This window comes from Protopterus annectens, chromosome 4.part0 (genome assembly GCF_019279795.1).
Source record: "Protopterus annectens isolate FY-2018-M chromosome 4.part0, PAN1.0, whole genome shotgun sequence".
NCBI lineage: Eukaryota > Metazoa > Chordata > Ceratodontiformes > Protopteridae > Protopterus > Protopterus annectens.
The window spans coordinates 1724488393-1724497432 of NC_056733.1; positions in this window are offsets into that span (position 1 = coordinate 1724488393).

Below are 9040 nucleotides of genomic sequence, written 5' to 3' on the forward strand. Positions count from 1 at the left end.
GGGCATGTTTGTAGGCATTGCATTAGGTGGTCATGACTAATGACATACATGCCACATCGGGTGTTGTATGATATAATAGGTGTCATGGGTGACCAGTAGAGAGGGAATATTACCTCTGTTAACATAGATATCAAACCTTATGTACTGCTAGCATGCTATCTGCCATGTGCATGTGTGTAATGACTGTAGCCACCTGTATATAGAAAGGATAATGAAAGCTATGGTAATGTCATTTATGTTGTATGAGTATGGGATGTATATATCCAGGGCAGGTACAGTTAGGTCATATCCAACCATGAGGGTGTTGTTTACTGGTGTACAGCAACAGTCGACCATATTAATGCTGACAACATTTGAGGGACCCTGGTATGTGTACAACTGAGCTGGTTACAATCTGTGGTATTATTGCATTGCATAACACATTATGCAACTGTGTCTGTACATGGGTACTTTGCACAGTTGATGTAGGCCTAGGTACAGTCCACCAATTGAGGGTTATCTGGTGGTCTACCATACTGTGTCATACCATATATGGGTGTGTGTTCGTAGTCTGGGGACAAGGTGGTGGATGTATATGTGGATACAACCAAGAATGCAGCATTTGCCACTGTCACCTGTACCTGACTCATCTGTGATGCGTTATGTCAGAGTAGTGGTATTTACATGTGAGTAGCCTTTATGAATATGTGTACACCACCACCTGGATTGGTCCATACCAGTATTATGGCCCACATGTCTGGATCTGCGTTATATGGTGGTAGTGCAACTGTGCACTACAAAGCATTCAGCCAGGTGTTCCTCACTGCACATATGTCAGTATTCCCCATTGTAGGTTCTACATTGAGCAAATGGATTACTAAAGTCACACATCTGGTTAGTATAAGCATCCAATGCAATTGTCTTGTAGGTATCAGGGTGTTACTTCTGGGTGTAGGACATTTGCCTTGGAATGCAGCTATATGGGTAAATGTGACCTAGGTATTATCCACACATGCATGAAACATGAATTCATGTGCTCCGTGTTGAAGGCTTGTTGTTCAGTCATGACAGCCCAGAATGGCACACACTGGAAACCTGTTAATAACAACAGGACATTGGCTCATTGATTTGGTCTAGCAGTTGTCACTAGTATCATGACATCACTGCGAGTGGCAGTAATGTGCTTAGTAGCAAATGCCTCATGTAAGGTGATGGACAGCAGCAGAAATTGTGTATATGACCAATGTGAGATATACTTAGCGTAGCAGTCTTGCTAATAATGACAAGTACTAAAACAGCCGGGAGAGGTCATCTTGACACCTGCACCTCAGTACCATTACACAACATGGCTCACACAAGCCATGTATAATGCCACTGTCCACAACCTGCTATCAATGTATGCCTTTCAGGGAAACAAGGTGTGTGACACATGCTGTAGGTAGCATCTGTCTGTGTACCCCAGGTAACCTATTGTCTGTCACATCCACACATGTAAGAATGTGTATACTTAACATGTATATGTCAGTACTTCATGTACATATATGCATGTGTATCACACAGCACAGATACAGATATATAATTTATGGGCCACATACAGGTATCAGGTAGTTAACCAGTATGATGTGCATATATACTGGCAGGTAAGATGTACATAGCTGTTCCATTACAACATGTTCTGTACATGTAAGTGTATGAGCATGCACACTGTGGTCTTCTGTGTTTAGAATCAGAATGCATCCCAAACAGCTCTGTGCTACTAAGTATATGAGCGTACCCACTGCCACCTTGTGTAATTTGAGTCAGTGCATGTAACAAGCCCTTTGTTACTAAGTGTATGAGCATGCCCAGTATAATCTTGTGTAGTTGTAGTCACAGTGCATCCCAAACATCCCTGTGCTACTAAGTGTATGAGCATGTCCACTGTAACCCTGTATAGTGATAGTAGTTGTCCATTACACAGATGGCCATACTCCAGTTCAGGTTCCTGTTGTGTTACAACTATACCTCCCAGGCCTACGTGCAGATTATGTGTCTTGTTTGTGCATACAGGTTGTAATGGGCACCTACTTTAAACACACAGGTTTACAGCTATGTACTTCATGACTGTCAGTCTCCCTGTTATTGTCCTCAATCTTAGAAGGCAGTCTGACTGCCCTGGAATGCGTCATCTCTGTGGCGCATCTCGTAACTGCGTAGTACAATAATAGTGATCTGTAGATAGACAGGAGTTGTGATACCACCACTGGCAACTGTGTGTGTGTGTGTGTGTGTGTGTGTGTGTGTGTGTGTGTGTGTGTGTGTGTGTGTGTGTGTGTGTGTCTCAGCAAATGACTGAGTGAGTGTGTGTCAGCAAATGGCCTAGTGTGGTTGTGTGTGTGTATCTGCATCTTGTCATGACAGTGGGTTTTGCTGAATTCCAAAGAGATACCTCCTTTTGCACTGGCCTTTATCCTTGTCAACTGCTAAACCTCTCTATCCCCCCTCCCCACTGCAAGTAATCATTCCTGTGATGTCACCCAGCTTAGAAGTGGAATCAGAATAAGTGTAATTGTATGTGTTCTGTGGCACATACCCCAACTGCATAACACTGTAATAATTACCTTTATATAGGCAAGACATGTATGCACAATACTGGCAAGTGTGTGCATGTTTGTGTGTGGGACTACCCTGTAGCTAGGCATGCAAATGTGTAATGTCTTTTAGCACACCATGTAGCCATCTGTGGTGACCGGTGTCCACAAAGTATTACATAATTAAGAATGGTAAAGAATACACAGTCAATCACGACTGTCGAGCAGTGACACAGAAGTGGTCGCTGGGGTGTAAGTCCATACCCATCATCCCCCCACACTAACTCCACAATCCCTGGGGTAGATTACATTAGCCATCATTCTCCACCCCAAACTCTACATACACAACAAACATCCCTTCTCTGGTGAACTGCTTAAGATTTAAATGTTATAACACAAGAGATGCCTCTGTTTTGTGTACACGTCAGTTCCTTTGGAACCCTTCTGTGTCACAAAGGGTGTTCAGATGTGTATATATATATATATATATATATATATATATATATAATATATATATATATATATATATATATATATATATATATATATATATATATATGTGTGTGTGTGTGTGTATACACACACACACACATATTATATATATATATATATATATATATATATATATATATATATATATATCGGCTATAGCTGTGTCTATGTATATGCATGTGTGTATACATATATATATATATATATATATATATATATATATATATATATATATATATATATATATATATATATATTTGTATAGATATATATATATATATATAGATATATATATATATATATATATATATATATATATATATAGTTATGACAGTTGTACAGATGTACACTTGTCTTTGTTGTTTCACAGAGTACAGTACATTCAAGGGTACTGTACATATGTACACAAAGTGACTGTCCTATTTGTTTTCAGTACTGTGGAATACCTGTAGTAAAATGTGCATTATAGACTCCATGCAACATGTATGCAACCCAGATGGCTTAGTGGTACATCTAGTGACCTCATTGTGCATGGTCCAGGGTAAAAAACCAGCAAGCCTTGTTGATACTGTCAGTTAGGACTGCATCAGACACTTTTAAGCAGGTGCAAATGTGCTTTTGTGACAGTAAGCAGCATGTACACAAAGGTAACAGACATCTACAACTCACAGTACACTTGAAATGCCCTTCTTTGGCAATCCTGCTATCATCACCCACCTAGTAATACACTTCTGGGACTGCTGTAACCAGTAATCTCTGTACGCATGTTATAATTGTGTAATGATGTAGTGTAATACACTAGTTAGGTAGGGGTTCTATTCCAAGACATGACAGGTGTGTGCGTTTAACAGTCAGAACTTGTGTAGAGGTGGCTGTGAGTGTCTAACCACTGGACATGTTGGGGAGTGGATTTTGTAGTTTTCCTATATGGTGTCCATATTATATGTCACAATGTCCACCTCACGAGTGGTACAGATGTCTGTCAGCCAAGGGACTGTGTTGGCAATTCATACCCCTACATCTGGCAAAAGGCCTGGCGAACAAAGTATGCAAGTCTAGTATTACCTGAAATACGTTCTGAACCCATGTGTCATACACTAACACACTTGCTTAGAATATCCCGCTATGTTGCTAGTACCCTGCACATTGATGACAGATAGTAGGTATGGTGTGATTGCAGTGAGCTGCAGGGGGCATAGCACCCTGTACAGCAGTACAATAGGCACATAATTGCAGACAATGTGCCTTCACTATGTTCCCCACTGGTTGCCTGCAACATATGTGGTGCTATCAAATGTGATCCACAGAGGCCATACACATGTGCCCTGTATGGACCAATGCCACTGACACCAGGGAATACCTGTATCATGCTGTCAATGCAGATGCAGGGGCAAAGTTGTGTCTATAAGCAGGTCCTGCCACACCAGGCCAGTATTGGCATATCTTAGGATAACAGTCTGTGTACACAATATGTGCCAGCCAAACAAGGTACATTTGTACATGTCACTGTACATTATTGTGTGATGTGCACATCCCAGGCAATGTCCATGTCAAGGACTATCAAACACAGACATGGCATGCATTGCAAAGTAATGGCCATACACAATGGTAACCAGGATGTCAGGACAGTTCAGACAATACCCATCTGTGTGGGACATTGCAGACACTACATCTCTGTACCACACTGCACACCATTGTCGGGTGGCGTGATGCTAAGGATTACCCCTCACCCAGCCTTGTACAGCCATCTTGCACAGCCAACCACTACATACCCATGAAGCAATACACATATGCATGTCAGTACTGGCACCTTGTGTCTGCGTGTGGGGTATGATGTTCCCAACCGCAGTCACACCCAGTATAACTCCCTTTGGCATACCGACTGATGTCAGACATGTTCACATGCCCTAGCCCATAGAACCTCCGGATATCCCCTGTGGTGCATGTAGTACCTGTGCATTACTACAGTGTGGCCAACTAAGTAGTTAGGAAGTGTATCTGTGGGCCTGGCAAAGTGTGTCAATGTGAGGCCATTAAAGAGTGTAGTTGTGTTGACAGTGACATCTGTTCATGTGGACAGCCATGTGTGCTACACCTAATGTATATCTCTGTTGCAGATGTCGCTTACCAGCACACATATATGTTCTTACAGCACACCAGCATGTCAGCTTTGTGGCACATGGAGTAACTGCATGCACTTGCAATAGTAATGACTAGTCAGTCAGGGGTTTGAACCCCTGTACTGGTAGGTGTGTGACAGACAGTGCTTAGGTTTTAGTCTCCAAGCCCTTCTCTGGTGTACTTTGTGTCTGTCTGTCCCTCCCACACACTCTTTGGTGGATGTGGAGTTGTACACCTGCTGAGCAGCAGCTTGTGTTTTGTAAGTGATGGTCATGATCAAGTGATGGCCTCTGCACCTATTGCAGTCCTCCTCTAGCTGATTGCATGTGGAGCAGCTGTGATGACATTCCCATAGCCAATTGCATGGAAACACAGTACAATATCTAGGAACATCATGTTGGTTTTTGCCCATGACAGTCGCTGTGAGTGGTACCTGGATCTGCTGATTTGTAAACGGCATAACAGATGATATCTGGATGTTCCTCAAACAACATACACAGTGGGAAATAGCCTAAAGATAGGAGGGTGATGTGTCAGACATGACTACAGCATGTAAGTGTAGCTATGCTTCATTGAGACTACTGCCAGTTTAACAAGTTGTGTGCTGTAATGGCTATTCTGTATGTTTTAAAACTGACAAGACAGTCCTCTGTTTGTGAGGGAACCCCCATCTGTAGGGCCATCTGTGGTCTGGTCAGTGTGTGGAACCATTTGTTTCCTGTGTTACTCACTGAACACACATCTGTGAACTGCAGGAGCATAGTGTGAGGACTGCAATCAGTACATGGTGATAGTGATGTGTTACTGCCATCACATCCCTGATTGGACATATGTCACATGAAACAGTGGTATGACAGACACTGTCTGGGGTTCTCAGTGACATGCCAATAATGGGCCACTGTTCATAGCTGTAGTCACAAGTTTTCTACACTTTGCTTATGACATTTTTAATTGTTTTTAATGAAATTCAGTTGTAATCAAGCATGTGACTAATTAAGACCTTTATTTAAACAGTCGCCTCTTTGAAGGAAACTGTTTCTGACTTGAAAAAGCTTGGTATTACCCAAGCGAAAGCGCTTGTCTGATTTTGCTGTTTTCAATTTGCTGACCTTGGACTTTTATCACTTGGTAACGGAATAAAGGATTTGCCTTTTTTACGAATCATTGTCTCCATTTCACGGTCCTGGAACTACTTTTCTTGTTTCTACACTTTGTACAGATGTCATGCTGTATATATGCATGTGTTGTGCTCCCTTTGCAAATGTATACCATCTGTTGTGTTGGGTTGATGGTCATATCTATGCATGCTGTTATAAGTAATCCTGAATGCTGTTGACTATTACTAAGCCATATCTGTGTTCAAACTGCAACACCATAGGCGCTATGGGTTTGGAGGTCCAGGCAGAACCTCCTGTCCCACTTTTGCTGGCCATGGCACTGGGCGCCAGCACATCTGGGGCCCTGCCCTCTGTTGGATCTGCACCACCTTTAGGTGGAACCGCCACCGAGGCTGGGGCTTGTCCCACCTAGGAGCAGGTCCAGACAGGAACTTGTCCGCTGTCGTACAGTCCCAGATGTGGTGCGTAGGGAGCTCAATAAGGGGTTTCAAGGCCAGATACGCCAGATCAAGGACAGAGTGTCACATTTACAGGGTGATCCTGCCCCTCCTAGACAGCCCCCAGCACTGCCACCTTTGCGGCTGTTTTGATGCAGTGTTGCCTGCCCATGGCTGGTGACCTCTGTCCCATTGTTTCCATCTGGGGGCTCATGGGCTTGTGACTGCTGAACACCCCTCCCTGTCCAAGGTGTATCCCCCCACATGTGTCATATACCGACCCTGTATACTGTCTTGTCTGTCATCCTACCCAACCTATCTTCCATGAGCATACCTACTCTCCTGCCCCCTTATACCCACTCTCACTCTATGGAAACAAAAGGCCAATCGGTTCCTAAAACAACATTTGCCCCATACATAGCTGTCCATTTCACACATGTGTCCACTGGACACATGTAGCTCTTTTAATATGCATCATAACATACTCCAGTTCTCCTCACCCCTGTCTCTCAGGCACACGATATTGGTATGCACATGACTCCTAAAGGTTCCAGGTACGCGTGATGTAGACAACCCCATTGTACAGACAACACTACCGGTCCCTCTATGGTTAACCCATTTACCTTTTTCATGATGATGATGCCGCACACAACACCTTGCAAGAGTACTGTTCTCACATAATGATTGGACAGGAAATGTTGTGTTAATGTAAATAAAATGCACATAATGATGTATTTGGCCAATGTACAAATGTTTGCATGTATTAATGACACATGTCTGTCTGAAAGAGTCTTGATATTACATAGGACAACATAGCTACATAATACGGGCATTGCTGGTGTTTCCCTTTTCATTCCTTTGTAATGCTTTGTTGTCACCTTGCTTGTTCTTGATATATCTATATATATGTATGTATCTATATCTGGACATAAACACACACACACACATACATCTACATGATGGAATACATTTTCTATACTGTTGAATGACTGCGCTGGAGGATATGTTTGTGAGGGTCTATATTAGAACACCGAAGTGTCAGGTCTTCGAATGTTCTAATATCGACACCTAGTAACCGAAAGTTGAAAATAGCAAATTTTTAGATAACCAAATTCTTTCCTAGGGAAAGAATTTGGTTGTCCGTTATTGTCGCTTCGCTATTTTCAGTTCTGCGGTGGAAAGTTACGGTCAGGTTCAGGTAAGTGTGCGATTTTGTGGACGTGAGGGTTAGAGTGGGATAGGTGAGTTAGAGCGTGGGTCAGGTAAGTGTGCAAATGTTTGGATGTGAGGGTTAGGGTGGGATAGGTGAGTTATGGTTAGGGTGCGGGTGAGGCGTGTGTGTGATAGTGATGGACCTTAAGGTTAGGGTTTGGGTTAAGGTAAGTGGGTAGATAGTGGTGTATGTACAATTTAGTGTAGTTTTAGATGTATGATTTTAGGTGTATGTGTGTGGATTGCTGTATGTTTGGTGTGTTTGTGTTATGTGTATGTGTTTTGGAACAGCAAATTTTTTCCCTAGGAAAAAATTCGATATTCTAAATTTTTGGTCTTACCAGTTTTCGGTTACTAAGTGTCAATATTAGAACATTCGAAGACCTAAAACTTCAATGTCCTAATATTGTCCATTTGTGATAAGATCCGATGTCTGTATATCTGCCATGGCTTAGTGGTAAATCGGAATAGCAGTGTGTACAGTGTCCTGGTTTCAAGCCTTGCAGAGGCTGTTTATTTTGTTGTGGGCAGAATGAGGCCATTAGATATGGAGTGATTAAGGCACATTATAGCAGTTGTGAGTTGGTGTGCATTGGTTTGTGTGGAGCTAAGCAATGGTAACCACCGGTTACAGTTTCTTACACTCAGTTAGCCTCTACATTGCTTCACCAGTGTAATACTCGCATACTGGCAGCCAAACAGGCTTACATCCGCTTGCTCCCACACTTGTAAATGCACTGCATTTGGTGTTTGCATCTGACACTCACACCCCTGGGTGGGAGTGAGGACTACGATATTACCTTGTGATGCCTATGAGATTGGATTGCATGCCTACAGTATCGGGAATGGCTGCCCATTAGGCGAAAGCATGCCGTTCAACTGTATGGAATCCGCGGCCTGTCCAGAGTTTGATTCATATTACTGGTGTGTTCCTCTTACAATCTGCACCTGTCTGGCTAATACATGGGAAATGACACTCTTCAATACAAGCAAGTAATTAGGTTTTGGAACCCACATCCTTCAGACGAGTCATGCTACTGCATACCTAATATTCTCTCATCTTTCTAATGTTGTCAGAGGAATATGTGCTTTCTGTCCCTATCAGACCTCT